The sequence below is a fragment of the Megalops cyprinoides genome, chromosome 2 (assembly GCF_013368585.1).
Source record: "Megalops cyprinoides isolate fMegCyp1 chromosome 2, fMegCyp1.pri, whole genome shotgun sequence".
Taxonomy (NCBI): Eukaryota; Metazoa; Chordata; class Actinopteri; order Elopiformes; family Megalopidae; genus Megalops; species Megalops cyprinoides.
The window spans coordinates 60,051,149-60,064,934 of NC_050584.1; the positions used below are offsets into that span (position 1 = coordinate 60,051,149).

Consider the following 13,786-nt stretch of genomic DNA (forward strand, 5'->3'; position numbering starts at 1 on the left):
TGTGTGTGTGTGCAAGGGAGAATGAGACACAGAGAGATGGAGAGAGCGAATGACTGTATGTATGTATGTGTGTGTGTGTGTGTGTGTGTGTGTGTGTGTGTGTGTGTGTGTATGTGTGTATGTGTGTATATGCGGGGGGGGGGGGGGTTGTAGCTGAACGGGGTTTGAATGAGACTCCGCGGTGTTCCCTGAAAGAGAGGTCTCTCCCGGGAGACGGGGCGCACAGCGGCAGATGGCACAACTCCAATTTACCTAATCCTTCCCAATTTGTCACCCCACCAAATCGCATTAATCTCACTTCCTCCCCATTGTGGCTGACACATTGTGAGCTCTTCTGCCCCCGTGCACTGCACCTCTCCTGCATTGTCCTCCTCCTGCCACCACCTGTCATCTTAGTGCCACTGGTTATCTGTGCACAAACGCCTCACGAATAGAGCAAGCCTCTGTATAACTCTATATAACTACATCTGAAATGTGGTCCTGTTTGCGCGCGCGTGTGTGTGTGTGTGTTTTGGGAGGGCCAGGGGAGCATATGCTCTCTTCCAAGTAAGATTTGAGAAGGTGCAATGCAGGAAACCTTGCTGTTAACTTCTAACACTAGCTCGCTAGACCTGGTAACAGAGCTGGGACATCCACGCATGTGTCAAGAACCCTCTCCCAAGACGTTTCACTAAAACACACTGCTGTATGCTCTCTCATGCCCTAGCGGGACTGGGAGATATTTGCTTCTTCTTATGCCAAGCATGAACAAACAGGACAAGACATTTTACATTTACATTTAGTTGCTTAGCAGAGGCTGTTATCCAGATGTAGCAGGGGCAATGTGATTCCCTGAATTTCCCCTCTCACGGTGATTTTTTTTCTCAAGGATAGTTATATATTGTATCTTTTTCCTGACACTGGGCGTGGTTTTCCCACGCTGGTACCATAAATGACAAGGTTACCCTTACTCTGCCTCTTTTGCGACTTATCAGAGGCAGAGGTACGTGTGTCATTGTGCTGTTTTGTTTTAATAAATCAACCATTAAATTGTTGTATATTGTCATGGGGAAATTTTCAGCAGTGAATGTCAGGATGTTGTGCGTAATATGCGCGAGTTTTAGAGTTTTCAGCTGCATATTGAGTTTGCCATGCTGCAGCTAGCTAGCGCATTACTATACAGTTCCGTTGCATAGCCTACTAGTGGATGCTAGTATATTAAAGTGTGGTTGCCTGTGTGTTGGCAGGAGTGTGACGCGCCTGGCTCGCTCCGTGCCTGATTTTGTTTTCTTCCCTGTGTTTTGTCAGGTATGCCATGCTTTGTGTTTTCCCTATATTCTGTTTATTTTGTGTAAATTGTTTGCACTCGTTTTGTGCTCTCTTTTGCGACTTATCAGAGGCAGAGGAGTGTGACGCGCCTGGCTCGCTCCGTGCCTGATTTTGTTTTCTTCCCTGTGTTTTGTCAGAAATAAAATTCTTAAAATCAGGTCCTTTGTGGCGTCCCTGTTCCACACAAAACACAACGCAAGAGACCACCCGTTACATTGGTGCCGTTTGACCCGTCGTTTGTTCAGCTGAAGCCGAACGCTGGGGTTGCTGCTGCTGCTTGGATGGGACGTTCCACCGGACCTGTTGCTGACTGCTGCTGTGCTGTTGTCGTCATCGGAGCCTTTCGTCTGCACGAACTGCCTTCCTGTGCACGTATTTTTTTGCAAAGACACTGATGTTGCATATATAGTTTTCCAAGTGTGCATCTGTTGAAGGTGATACGAAAGAGCACTGTATATGTGTGTATAGCTTATGATTTTTATTTCCTTTCTTTCTATTTTTTTCCTTTCTTTTTCCTCTCAAGTTTTGAATGGTTAGATTACCATGGATGTTGGCGGTGGTTGTCGAGGGCGCTCTAGTTTTGGGAGGGGCCATCTGACATTTACCTTGGATAGCTCTAGTCTGGCTGGTGCAAGGGGGGTGGACAGTGGGTACTCTAGTGTTGGGAGGGGGAGGGGCCTTCTCACATGTAGTACTCCGGGTAGCCCTAGATTTGTGCCAGTTACACCCATGCATCAGGATGTCCCACCATTCAATTTCACAGAGTCTGACACTCTAGTAAAACTGAGTAGTGAACAAGTGAGGGAGATCAGTGCCAATATTAGTCAGTCTGTCACTGCCAGTCTGTTAAGTAATGTTCAGTCAGGTTCTCCTACGCCGCTCGCTGCAGACCATTCCTTGTTGGGTGGTACTCTTATTGATGCTTCAAAGTTGAATCTCGTCCTAAAGTCTGAGAGGAAGGAGCCACCGTTCTTTAGAGGTGATAGCACTGATAAGTACTCTCTGTGTGAGTGGGAGGGATTAATGAGGGTGTATCTGAGTAAGAGTAGCTGCACTGGGAAGGAACTTGTGGATGAGCTCCTGAGCAGACTGTTGGGCCGTGCCAGGGATGTAACTCGGATTTGGCTCCGTAGTAATGTCCAAGTGTCGACCTCTGGTGATGTGGATGCTGTCTTTTGCATCCTCAGACAGCATTTTGACAGTGTTGTGCATTCTGGCATGCCTCTTGCGGATTTTTACGCAACCACACCTCATACCAATGAGCAACCGCTTGATTACTGGATTAGGTTGAATAAAGCGGCAGAGGTGGCGGAACAGGCCCTTGGAAGTGTAGCTAAGTCAGTGTGGCTGCAGACTGTAGAAGTTGCTGCCATGTTTATTAGGCATTGTCCTGATCGTGATCTTTCTTTGGTGTTTCTAAGCAAGCCTCAGAGTGAGTGGACGTCCTGTGAAGTTCAGGCTCGTCTGGATGAGTATTTACGAAACCGCAAGGGTCAGAGGGGTCATGTGTCGCAGCACACTGTTGCTGCTGTCACGCCTGTAAACGAGGCTGTGAGTGGCAATGTGTCGTCTGGTGAGTCTTCAGTGGGGGTGGGCGTGCCAGATAGTGCAACTACAGAGGGCGCCACTCTAGACAAGTTACTGGGCATGCTAGAGAAGGCATTAGCATGCAACGTCCAGGCTGCTCAGCAGGGCCACCCTAAACAGGTGGGGAGACGCTCTTTCAAATGTGACGTGTGTGAGAGTGTTGACCACTCTACCCAGTCTCACTGTAGGATGCATAGGTTGTGCTTTTTGTGTTTCAGTCCTGGGCACACACGCTCACAGTGTCAGAGTAGGACTCAGGGTGCTGGGCGTGCTGTTGGCTCTGCTGCTGGGGGGGTGGCGCAGAGGCCGTGGCCAGCGCAGGGAAACTAGAAAGCCTCCATTCGGAGGAGGGCAGTGGCAGGCATCTGAGTTTACCCTCCAATTTAAATGATGATATTGAGTCTGTCTATTCGTATTTGTGTGAGACTTTGCCGAAATCAAGTAAAATAGTCATGCAAAACACCATGAGAGCTGCGCAGAGTGACAGTCTGTTTTACACGTCTGTGTTAGTACAGGGCAAGGTTGAATTGAAGGGGATGTTGGATACTGGGTCAATGGCGACCACGCTTAGTGCAGACGCTGTACCGCGTCTGAGGGAAGCAGGTGTGTTGTCAGGTGAGTCTCCAGCCCCTGTTGATATTGTCCTGGTTGGCTGTGGGGGTAAACAGACTAGTCCTCTGGGTGTATGTGTTTTGACAGTTGAAATGTATGGATTCTGTTTTGAGGTCCCGGTGTTAATTGTTGAGGGACAGGTGGATCCATTGATTATCGGCACGAACGTTTTGAAGCCTTTGATTAGGCAGTTTAAGTCCAGTGATGCTTTCTGGCGGGTTGTGTGCCAGCCTGATGTTGCAGGCCAGGATGATAACAGTCAATTTTTACGTCTGCTATCCAGTCTGGAGAGATGGAGAGGGGGGTCCGTCCCAGATAAAGTGGGCACACTGAGGCTGAGGAGTGCAGTCACACTACAGCCCATGACTGAGCACCTGGTGTGGGGTAGGTTACCGCCTAAGACACGCATCTCTGTCGGCAGCACGGTTGTTGTGGAGCCCAGCACTTCGCGCTGCATTAATAGACAGATGCTGGTAGGGCGTGTTGTCTCTCCCATGTGGGGAGACGGGTGGCTTCCAGTCAAGGTTTTTAACCCTACATCGGCTGCAGTAACTTTGCGCCGAAATGCGAAGGTAGCTGACGTATATCCATGCGTCGCTTTGGAGGATTTTGATCAGGATTTTATTTCACAGCATGTGGCTAAGGTGAGTTCAGGCAGTTCTCATGGCAGCTTATCTGTCCAGGGTGATTCAGGCGGCGGTGCAGGTAATGGTGACTGTTCGCTGCAGAGTCTGGGGCTGAGTGCTATACCGATTGATGGTTGTCAGGTCTCTTCTTATTGGAAGGATAAGTTGGTTGATCTAATAAAAGAGTATGAGTCTGTCTTTTCTCGCCATCACCTTGACTGTGGTGAGGCGCGGGGGTTTTGCCACAGGATTAGGTTGACGGATGATCGTCCCTTCAGATTGCCATATCGCAGGTTGTCACCAGCCCACTACCAAAAGTTGAAAGAGACTTTGGATGAGATGGAGGAGAAGGAAATCATTAGGAAGTCTAGTAGTGAGTACGCTTCTCCATTGGTGCTGGTGTGGAAGAAAAATGGTGACTTGCGTATATGCACTGACTTTAGGTGGCTTAACGCGCGCACTGTGAAAGATGCCCACCCGCTCCCCCACCAGGCTGATGTCCTCGCAGCTTTAGGTGGTAATGTATTTTTTTCCACCATGGACCTCACGTCGGGCTATTACAATGTGCCATTGCATGAGGATGATAGGAAGTATACAGCCTTCTCATCGCCATTAGGGTTGCATGAGTACAACCGGCTACCTCAGGGGCTGTGTAATTCACCAGCCACTTTTATGAGGATGATGCTCTCTGTCTTTGGTGATCAGAATTTCTTAAGCCTGTTGTGCTATTTGGACGACGTCCTAGTGTTTGGCAGGTCAGAAGAAGAGAGTTTGCAGCGCTTGCGCATGGTGTTTGAGCGGCTCAAAGAGCACAACTTAAAGTTGTCGCCAGCGAAGTGCAATTTTCTTAGAAGGTCTGTGAAATTTCTGGGGCATATCATTTCTCAGGATGGCGTTGCTAGTGATCCGGACAAGGTTGAGGCTATTGTGAATGTTTCACAGTCAGATTTAATGGAGGCTGATGGGGTCACACCATCTGCGTGTAAGATCCGCTCCTTCTTAGGCATGGTCGTTTACTACCAACACTTCATTGAGAACTGTTCTGTGATTGCGAGGCCACTTTTTGCGCTTACAGGTGGGTCTAAGCGACCGCGCAGAGGTAAAGGTGCAAGTAGGCCTGTGCACAGGAGGAAGCTCTGCCCTCAGGACTGGTCCCCTGAGTGTGCAGAGGCTTTTCGGAATCTTAAGTCTGCACTGGTGAGTAGTGTGCCGTTAGCACATCCAGATTTCTCAAAGCCTTTTCTGTTGTCGGTGGATGCTTCCACTAGTGGTCTTGGGGCTGTTCTGTCACAGTTACAGCCTGGTGAGGACAAAGCCCGGCCTATTGCTTTTGCAAGCAAGTCGTTGAATCATGCCCAGTCTAAATATCCTGCTCATCGGCTTGAGTTTTTCGCTATGAAGTGGGCTATTTGTGATAAGTTTAGTCACTGGTTGCGGGGTCACAGGTTCACAGTGTGGACCGATAACAACCCACTTAAGTATGTTTTGACGAAGCCGAAACTGGATGCTTGTGAGCAACGCTGGGTGGCTAGGCTGGCGGCGTTTGATTTTGATATTTTGTATATTCCAGGCCCTAAGAATGTGGTTGCAGATGCGCTGAGCAGGGAGCCGTTTGTAGGACACAGAGTCATGCATCGCCTGACCAGATCCGCCTATGTTGACTTGCTTAAAGAGGCTGAGAACTTGCAGGTGGATTCAGTTCAGGACATGTTTCGCCTATCCTCCGAGCTTGCTGAAATGAGAGAGCAGAGAGCTGCCTCCGTGACTGATGGTGTGTGTGTTGGGGCCACATATGCTGTTCAGGGCGAGACTTCTGTGACTGAAGGTGTGTGTGTTGGGGCCACACATGTCCCCGGAACCTCCTTATCTGACAATGTGTGTGTTGGGCCCATGCATGTTGGTCAGGGTGAGACTTCCACGTCTGTTGGCACGTGTGTTGGGGCCACACGTGCCACTCAGGAAATTGCGGGGGGCAGGGTCTCACGTGACGAGGTCTCCGCGGTTTTGCAGTCGTCTCGTAACTGGGAGGATGGTGCTAAGCTTAGGGCTATCTCTCATGCTCAGGAGTTGAGGACCATGTCCATGGCTGGTCAGGATACTTTGCCTGTTTTTAGTCATGAAGAACTGTATGACAAACAGTGTCAGGATCCTACCATTAGCAGGGTCAGGTTCTTTGTTGATAGGGGGCGACGCCCGTCCAGGCGTGAGCGGGTGCATGAGTCCCGGGAGGCGCTAAGGACTTTGAGACAGTGGGGTAAACTCACAACACGGTTAGGTGTGCTTTACAGAGTGTCGAAGAACCCTGTGTCTAAAAAGAATGCCTTCCAGTTTGTGGTGCCTGAGGCACTGAGGGCCACTGCTCTAAAAGGAGTGCATGACGACGCAGGTCACCAGGGCCAGCAGCGTACTCTGTGGCTGGCTAGACAGAGGTTTTATTGGGACACGCTTGAAAAAGATGTCAGGGATTATGTGCACAGGTGCATGAGGTGTGTAGTTAGCAAGGCTCCAGAACCTGAGGCTAGGGCTCCTCTCGTTTCCATTGCTACCTCTGCTCCGCTGGAATTGGTCTGCATTGACTTTTGGTCTGCAGAAGATTCTAATAACAAGTCTGTTGACGTTTTGGTGGTTACTGACCATTTTACCAAGCTGGCTTGTGCATATCCTTGTCCCAATCAGTCTGCTAAGGTGGTTGCTCAGGTCCTTTGGAACAAATTTTTCTGTGTGTATGGGTTTCCAGCTTGTATTCATTCAGATCAGGGGGCTAATTTTGAGAGTGCTTTGATTGCAGAGATGCTTTTGTTAGCTGGGGTGGAAAAATCGCACACCACTCCGTATCACCCAATGGGGAATGGTCAAGCAGAGAGAATGAACCGCACACTAGGAAACATGATTAGGGCCCTTCCACCTAGGTCAAAGGTCAAGTGGCCTCAAATGCTTAACAGTCTTACCTTTGCATACAACTGTACTGTGCATGAGACCACAGGTTTTCCCCCTTTCTTTTTAATGTATGGCCGCACTCCCAGGTTGCCCGTGGACTTGATGTTTCAGAGTGTTCTGCTGGATGGGGATACAGTAGACATGGACATTTATGTTGAGTCTCTGGGGAGGGATTTGAGGGAGGCCATGGCTTTAGCTCAGTCTAATGCTGAGAAGCAGCAGCGCAGGCAAGCAGAGCTTTATAATAGGAAAGCAAGGGGTCAACCTGTTAGTGTTGGTGACAGAGTCCTGCTCGCTAATAAGGGGGAACGAGGGAAAAAGAAGCTGGCAGATAAGTGGGATGGCACACTGTACACTGTAGTTTCCAAGAACAAGGACACGCACACATACCAAATCAGGAGTTCATCTGGGGGTGTGAAGACAGTGCACAGGAACCTCATCATGCCAGTTAACTTTCTACCACTTCCTGAGACAGATGAGGGGGACGAGCATGTGTCATTTTCTGGGGGCAGCATGAGTGTTGCAGGTAGCTTGCAGTCCAGTGTGGACATTGACACAGATGACAGGACTGTGAGGTGGGTTGCCAGTCTTACTGGTGGCTCGGGCACAAGTATCTGTGATACGGACGATCTTGGGCCAGCGGCTGTTGACAGAGGGGATGTTATGGTTCCAGACTCGATGGGAGTGGGAATAGGAAATACCTCAGTGTCCTCAGTATGTGATAGTCCTGTATGTGCTGCCTCTGATATGGGTGCTACTGAAGCTCTGTCAATTGACCTCCTGCCGTCTGTTAACTCCCCTACATACACGGATGTCCCCACTACATGTGTGTCACCAGGCCGGACAGGGGTTCGCACCAGACGGGGTAGATTGATTAAGCCAGTGAACCGGCTCATACAGACCATGTCTGCTCAGTGGGTTGGGAGTCTTTTTAGAGGAACTCATTAGAGAATGCTCACTTTCTCTTTATGGTTGTCACATGGGTATTGTGATAAGTTTCCTTTCATAGTATAATAAGGTTCCTTTCATTTTTTTTTCTTTCTTGAGTCTCTCCTCTTCATTCTGTATCTCTCTTTGTGAGAGAGTGGTATTGCCATCTACTGTCTATCACGTTAGACTGTTACTGTATGATGGAGTGTATCCCCAGTTTGTAAGGTGTATATGGCACCTTCACTGTGATTGGTGTGGGACTAGTTAACCCCTCTAGCTGGCTCCTCACCTCTCTAGTCCTACGTGGGACAGCGTTCTTGGCTGGTAGATTGTATGTCTTTGCTTTGGGGTACATCTATCTACATACTTAATGATTTTTTTTTTATTGATTTTGGTTTTGCTTTATGTCATGTGGAGTCTGTTGATGAAATTCAGTGAAGTCAGTGGGGGTGAGTGTAGCAGGGGCAATGTGATTCCCTGAATTTCCCCTCTCACGGTGATTTTTTTTCTCAAGGATAGTTATATATTGTATCTTTTTCCTGACACTGGGCGTGGTTTTCCCACGCTGGTACCATAAATGACAAGGTTACCCTTACTCTGCCTCTTTTGCGACTTATCAGAGGCAGAGGTACGTGTGTCATTGTGCTGTTTTGTTTTAATAAATCAACCATTAAATTGTTGTATATTGTCATGGGGAAATTTTCAGCAGTGAATGTCAGGATGTTGTGCGTAATATGCGCGAGTTTTAGAGTTTTCAGCTGCATATTGAGTTTGCCATGCTGCAGCTAGCTAGCGCATTACTATACAGTTCCGTTGCATAGCCTACTAGTGGATGCTAGTATATTAAAGTGTGGTTGCCTGTGTGTTGGCAGGAGTGTGACGCGCCTGGCTCGCTCCGTGCCTGATTTTGTTTTCTTCCCTGTGTTTTGTCAGGTATGCCATGCTTTGTGTTTTCCCTATATTCTGTTTATTTTGTGTAAATTGTTTGCACTCGTTTTGTGCTCTCTTTTGCGACTTATCAGAGGCAGAGGAGTGTGACGCGCCTGGCTCGCTCCGTGCCTGATTTTGTTTTCTTCCCTGTGTTTTGTCAGAAATAAAATTCTTAAAATCAGGTCCTTTGTGGCGTCCCTGTTCCACACAAAACACAACGCAAGAGACCACCCGTTACACAGAGCTACTTCCATAGGTTACAATTTTCATGTTATTCATTTACACAGTCCTGCCCACCCCTCCCTGTAGGGGCCATTAGACTGTCACTGGGTGGAAAAAATGCCCTGTTCAGTAAAGAATGCTGGGAGATTTACATTCATGAATTTTGTAAGGTGGTTGGACGGCCAGAGGGGGGGAGGCGAAGCTGGATGAGAAATTAATGCAGTGCCATGTAAGTTATTACAAGCTTGACAGTGTCCCATTGGAAGTGGGGCTTGAGGTTGTCTCATTTTTCCAAACGTAAACCATTCCCGAAGAAAAGCGAGACGAGCGACACCACGGAGAAAAAACTAGGGAGTAATAACCTCACCTCCAATTTGACTCTGATATTCGCATTCACAAACACCTGTTTAAGAGCCGTCGGATACAGCGGTTATTACCGAGCGCTCCGAGAAAAAGCCGTAAGCATGATGACAACAACAACAGTCACATCGTTGGTCGTCGGGAGCGGGAAGCGCCACAGGTAATTCCACGGCTGAGAGAGCCTATGTAATGAAAAAAGGATTCCGGAGAGTGGCCCCCAGACCGGAGGACTGGATCTGCCTTTGTGACTACATAAACCGCCAGTTACTGAGCAATCCCAGAAACATGGGCAACACCCTCACGGAATGCTGATGTCAATCTTTCACCCAGAATAACGCGAGTTATTCATCTACTCATATTAGCTGCTGCAAAGAAAGATGTCGGACTATCGAAGGCAGAAACACGAACAGTACCGGCCAAAAGTTTGGACACGCCTGATTAAGATAATGGGAAACATGCATTCAAAGACATTTTGAGCTAAAGACTTGAAATTTGTTTCTTAGACAAATATAAATCGTGAAGTTGATGCCTATTTATGGATTTCTTTCCTAAAAAAAATGATTTTAAAAAATTATTTTGAGGAATCTAAAATATAAGACAGTTTTGATCAGTTTCTACTTTTTTTGGTCACTGCATAATTCCATTTGTGTTATTTCATAGCTTTGATGTCTTTACTGTTATTCTAAAATGTGGAAAACAGTAAAAATAAAGACTTGGGGAGCATTTTGGTTTTGCCCAAACCTGGCCCTTTTAGCCTAAATGCTTCCTGGACCCTGACTGATGACACAATTATTATGAAACAGATTTAGCAAAGAAAGGTGGACAAGCTCTACAGGTTTTATGAAATGTGGAGGTTTTTCCACTTGTGGAACAGAAATTTGACCGAAATTAAGAACGGAACAGCATGTGTTGTACTTTGTTTGCCTGCAAGTTTAGCTGAGTAAGATAAACATAATCCCTCAGCAATGGCTTTACGGTCTGATTAACACTAATCTCGGCCTCTGTAATGCTAACAGAGCTAAGCTAGTCTAGGACTAGCGCTAATCAGGAACTGGCACCCGGGTCCTGAGTGTTCAACGGCCAGTGAGATACGTTGGAAATCAGGAAACCAATTAGGCTGCACTATTCTGACAATACAGCTGCTCACACAGTACTTCCTCCTCACTGTGAAACAAATGATTTTATTAGGAAGGTGTGTGTGTGTGTGTGTGGGGGGGGGGGGGGGGGGGGTATCTAGGGTTATGCTGAGGGTTATGCACTGCCCTCCTTATCATAAATTTGCATAATCATAATCTCACTGTCATAATAATAAAGTGTCATAATCTCACTGCTCACTTGTTCTGGATGACTGTAATCTACTGCACATCTGAGGAAATCTCAGACCATATGGTAATCTCCCAGTAAGGCTGTGGATCTCCGGTTCAAGGACAGAGGTACACCAGCCCTGCCTCCGCCCTTGCTCTGTCTCCAAATAACCCAAAATTCAAGGGAAGAATGACCTGACGTGAACCGGCGGATTCATGTTCCTCTTGTGATTTTGAAAAGTATTTTTTTTCAACCATGGTTGAGATGGATATGATTTATGCAGTTATTTAACACTGAAAATCTCTGATCTCCAAGCCAGTTTTTTTTTAAATTGCTGTGATAAATGGAATCATTCCAGTATCTATTGGTGTTATGACATGTGGTTGGTCTGGTGTGTATGAGCAACGAGCTCCATGGTTTCCCACATGCTATTGCATGGCTGTTATAATCTTCACTTCAAAGCCTGTTTAGAAATGAGTTGGAGTTATATTTATCTCCAGCGTGTGGATCAAAGTGTACTCATCCGCAAGGGAAGGAGCTTTTTTTGTGATCTTTTGGGATTAAATTTGAACTGATAAGGCAAAAAAACTGTGTTCAAATAGAAAATAATGAATTCTTCTCTAGTTAAACAAGATTCCCTGTTTAAATCTGCAATCTTTTATTTAAACAGGCCAGTTGAAATTCAGATAGATAAATAAATACAATGTTGTATGAGAAATGGGGTTTTTCTTTCAGTAATTACCTGATCTGGTATTGATTTCTGCATGAAAAATGTCATTTTTTTCACACTGAAATGTGCAGATTCTGGCAGAGGAAGCACGGAAGGACATAAAAATGAGGGAGATGAGGAGTGAGAGAGAGAGTGTAGAAAAAAAGAAGAGGGAGAAAGAGAGATTAAAAATATTGGGGGGGGGGAATGAGACTCTACCTGGACCTTACTTAATGTCGACATACCTGATAAGCACGAAAAATGTGTGGTTTTCCAGTTATCTTAATATCTTACCCCCAACAATGACAGTGATACAGCACAAAATTTAGGGCAGAGGAGAGGCACATCTACACCATCTACAGCCAGTGGATAAATAGGTGTGTAGCACTGAAAATTAGTTCCTCTCCCCATCAACAAAACAAACCGTTGGTGTTTTAAGCCATGTTTATAATGTAAAGTTGTGTAACGTATAATGTTATATATAATGGTCTGAACAATATGGTATTTATTTGCATGCCACCTGTACCCCTGGTCATATTACCATAACACTTTTCGACTTCCTCTGTAATGTACCCCTGAGGCAAATGGGCATTGCTTTGTGCGTGAGTGGAGCCAGCTGCTTGTTTAAGTGTTTGAGCTCAATGGGGCTGACTAGCTCGTTAAGGGTCAGTCTTTACTCCCAATTAGTGCCACAACCTTTGCCCTCTGTTGATGTTTATCTCCTGGCTAAACACCCTCAGCCCTGTGTGTGTAACCTGGGATGCTAATGAGATGGAGAAGCCTTGAGTTACTGATGCTGGGAAGAGTTCAGAACACACCCCAGTCCGCTGTGTGATCTGTAAAGGGCCGTGTGAGAGCAACTTGCATGAATTACAGTTTTTACATGCTATCCATTTATACAGCTGGCTATATACCGAGGCTAAGGTTAAGTACAGCAGCAGTGCCCCAGTGGGGAAGCGAACCAGCAACCTTTTGGTCACAAGCCCTGCTTCTTACCACTGTGCAACACTACTGTTTTGTTGCAGTTGTTTTGATTGTATTCTGCTAGGAACTCGAGTATCTGTGTGGCTTTGAGACCCCTTCTGAAAGAGCGGTAAGCGAGTGTGGCATTTAAGTGAGAAGAGCGGGGGAAATGGAGGTGGTGAGAGATGCGGAACAAGTAGCAATCATGCGTTCCAGGTGCATGTTAGTGATAAATTAGTTACCTGACGCCATAGCTTTGAGGACAGTTGCAATGGTCAGGTGAGCTCCTCCAGTATTAGATACTGCCCTCACCTGAATAGAGTCAGCCCTGCGGACTGGAAATTATTTTTGAGTTTTTATTCATTACCATACCCACTTCTCTTTCAAATATGGCACTGTCAGAATGACGCAGGCAGCTACATATAAATGCTTGAAATGACACTATCATATCAAGAGCTATTTTCTGAAGGGCTGTGCAATTTTTTTTTTCTTTGATTGCGTGGCTGCGCAGAGCCGCTGCATCACATAATCAACATCAATTTCCCTCTCCAGCTCTGGGCAAGGGACTCGAAACGCATCCCAACGTGTTGGCCGAGCGGCAACGTCACTTCAAATAGAGTCGCGTAGGGCAATTGCAATTGAGTATCTATACTGTGAACTGGCCTTCGGTAAAATGCCTATGACCCCATGCCCATAGGGGCTGCTTCTCTTCTATCAGGTTTGTGGCCCCCCTTTCTGACTTGACTGGCTTGTAACGCTCTTGCGAGGTTACCGCGATATCGACACCGCGGCGTCGTGACGGAGTTTGCGACAGAGTTGACAGAGAGGGAGCGGCGCACAATGCCATCGGCAAGAAAGCCTCTGACTCATCCACAGAGCAGAAGACACTCGGGTGTCGGGGGGACCGATCGGTGCACCGTGCCAGATACAGCCGGGACAAACACGCAACTCGGCAGCAGAAGTCAACAAGTTTCGTGGAGCTATCTGCGTAGCCCCGTGTTTTTACACTCCACAGGGGGTTCGCACATCTAAAGCTTTCAGCTTGATTATGAAAGCATGAGAGCATCTGGAATCAGCTGAGTGCCAGAGCAGTTGCATAAGTTAGTTTTTATACCAGGCAATGTGCGCGAAGCAGAGACTAACAGCAGCAAAGTTTGACAGGTCAGTAGCTGAGTACATGCGGTACATATATGAATTGACAGCCAAAGCTGGGAATGAAGACTGAAAACATTGTGTTCGTGCAGAAAAAAATGATGCGCAGTTTTCAGTGCTTGTCACTGACTCAGCTAAAAGGAAA

General features: G+C 46.9%; 2 long non-coding RNA genes across 2 annotated transcripts; both read left to right on the forward strand.

Annotated features, from left to right (window-relative positions):
• Window positions 1–905: 905 nt before the first annotated feature.
• LOC118796242 lies at window positions 906–1,641 on the forward strand. Its single transcript, XR_005005874.1, has 3 exons — window positions 906–982; window positions 1,227–1,287; window positions 1,446–1,641. It is a non-coding gene; the product is annotated as an uncharacterized LOC118796242 (long non-coding RNA).
• A 6,910-nt stretch (window positions 1,642–8,551) lies between these two features.
• LOC118796543 lies at window positions 8,552–9,125 on the forward strand. The gene is made up of 3 exons (XR_005005897.1): window positions 8,552–8,628; window positions 8,873–8,933; window positions 9,092–9,125. It is a non-coding gene; the product is annotated as an uncharacterized LOC118796543 (long non-coding RNA).
• The last annotated feature ends 4,661 nt before the right edge of the window (window positions 9,126–13,786 follow it).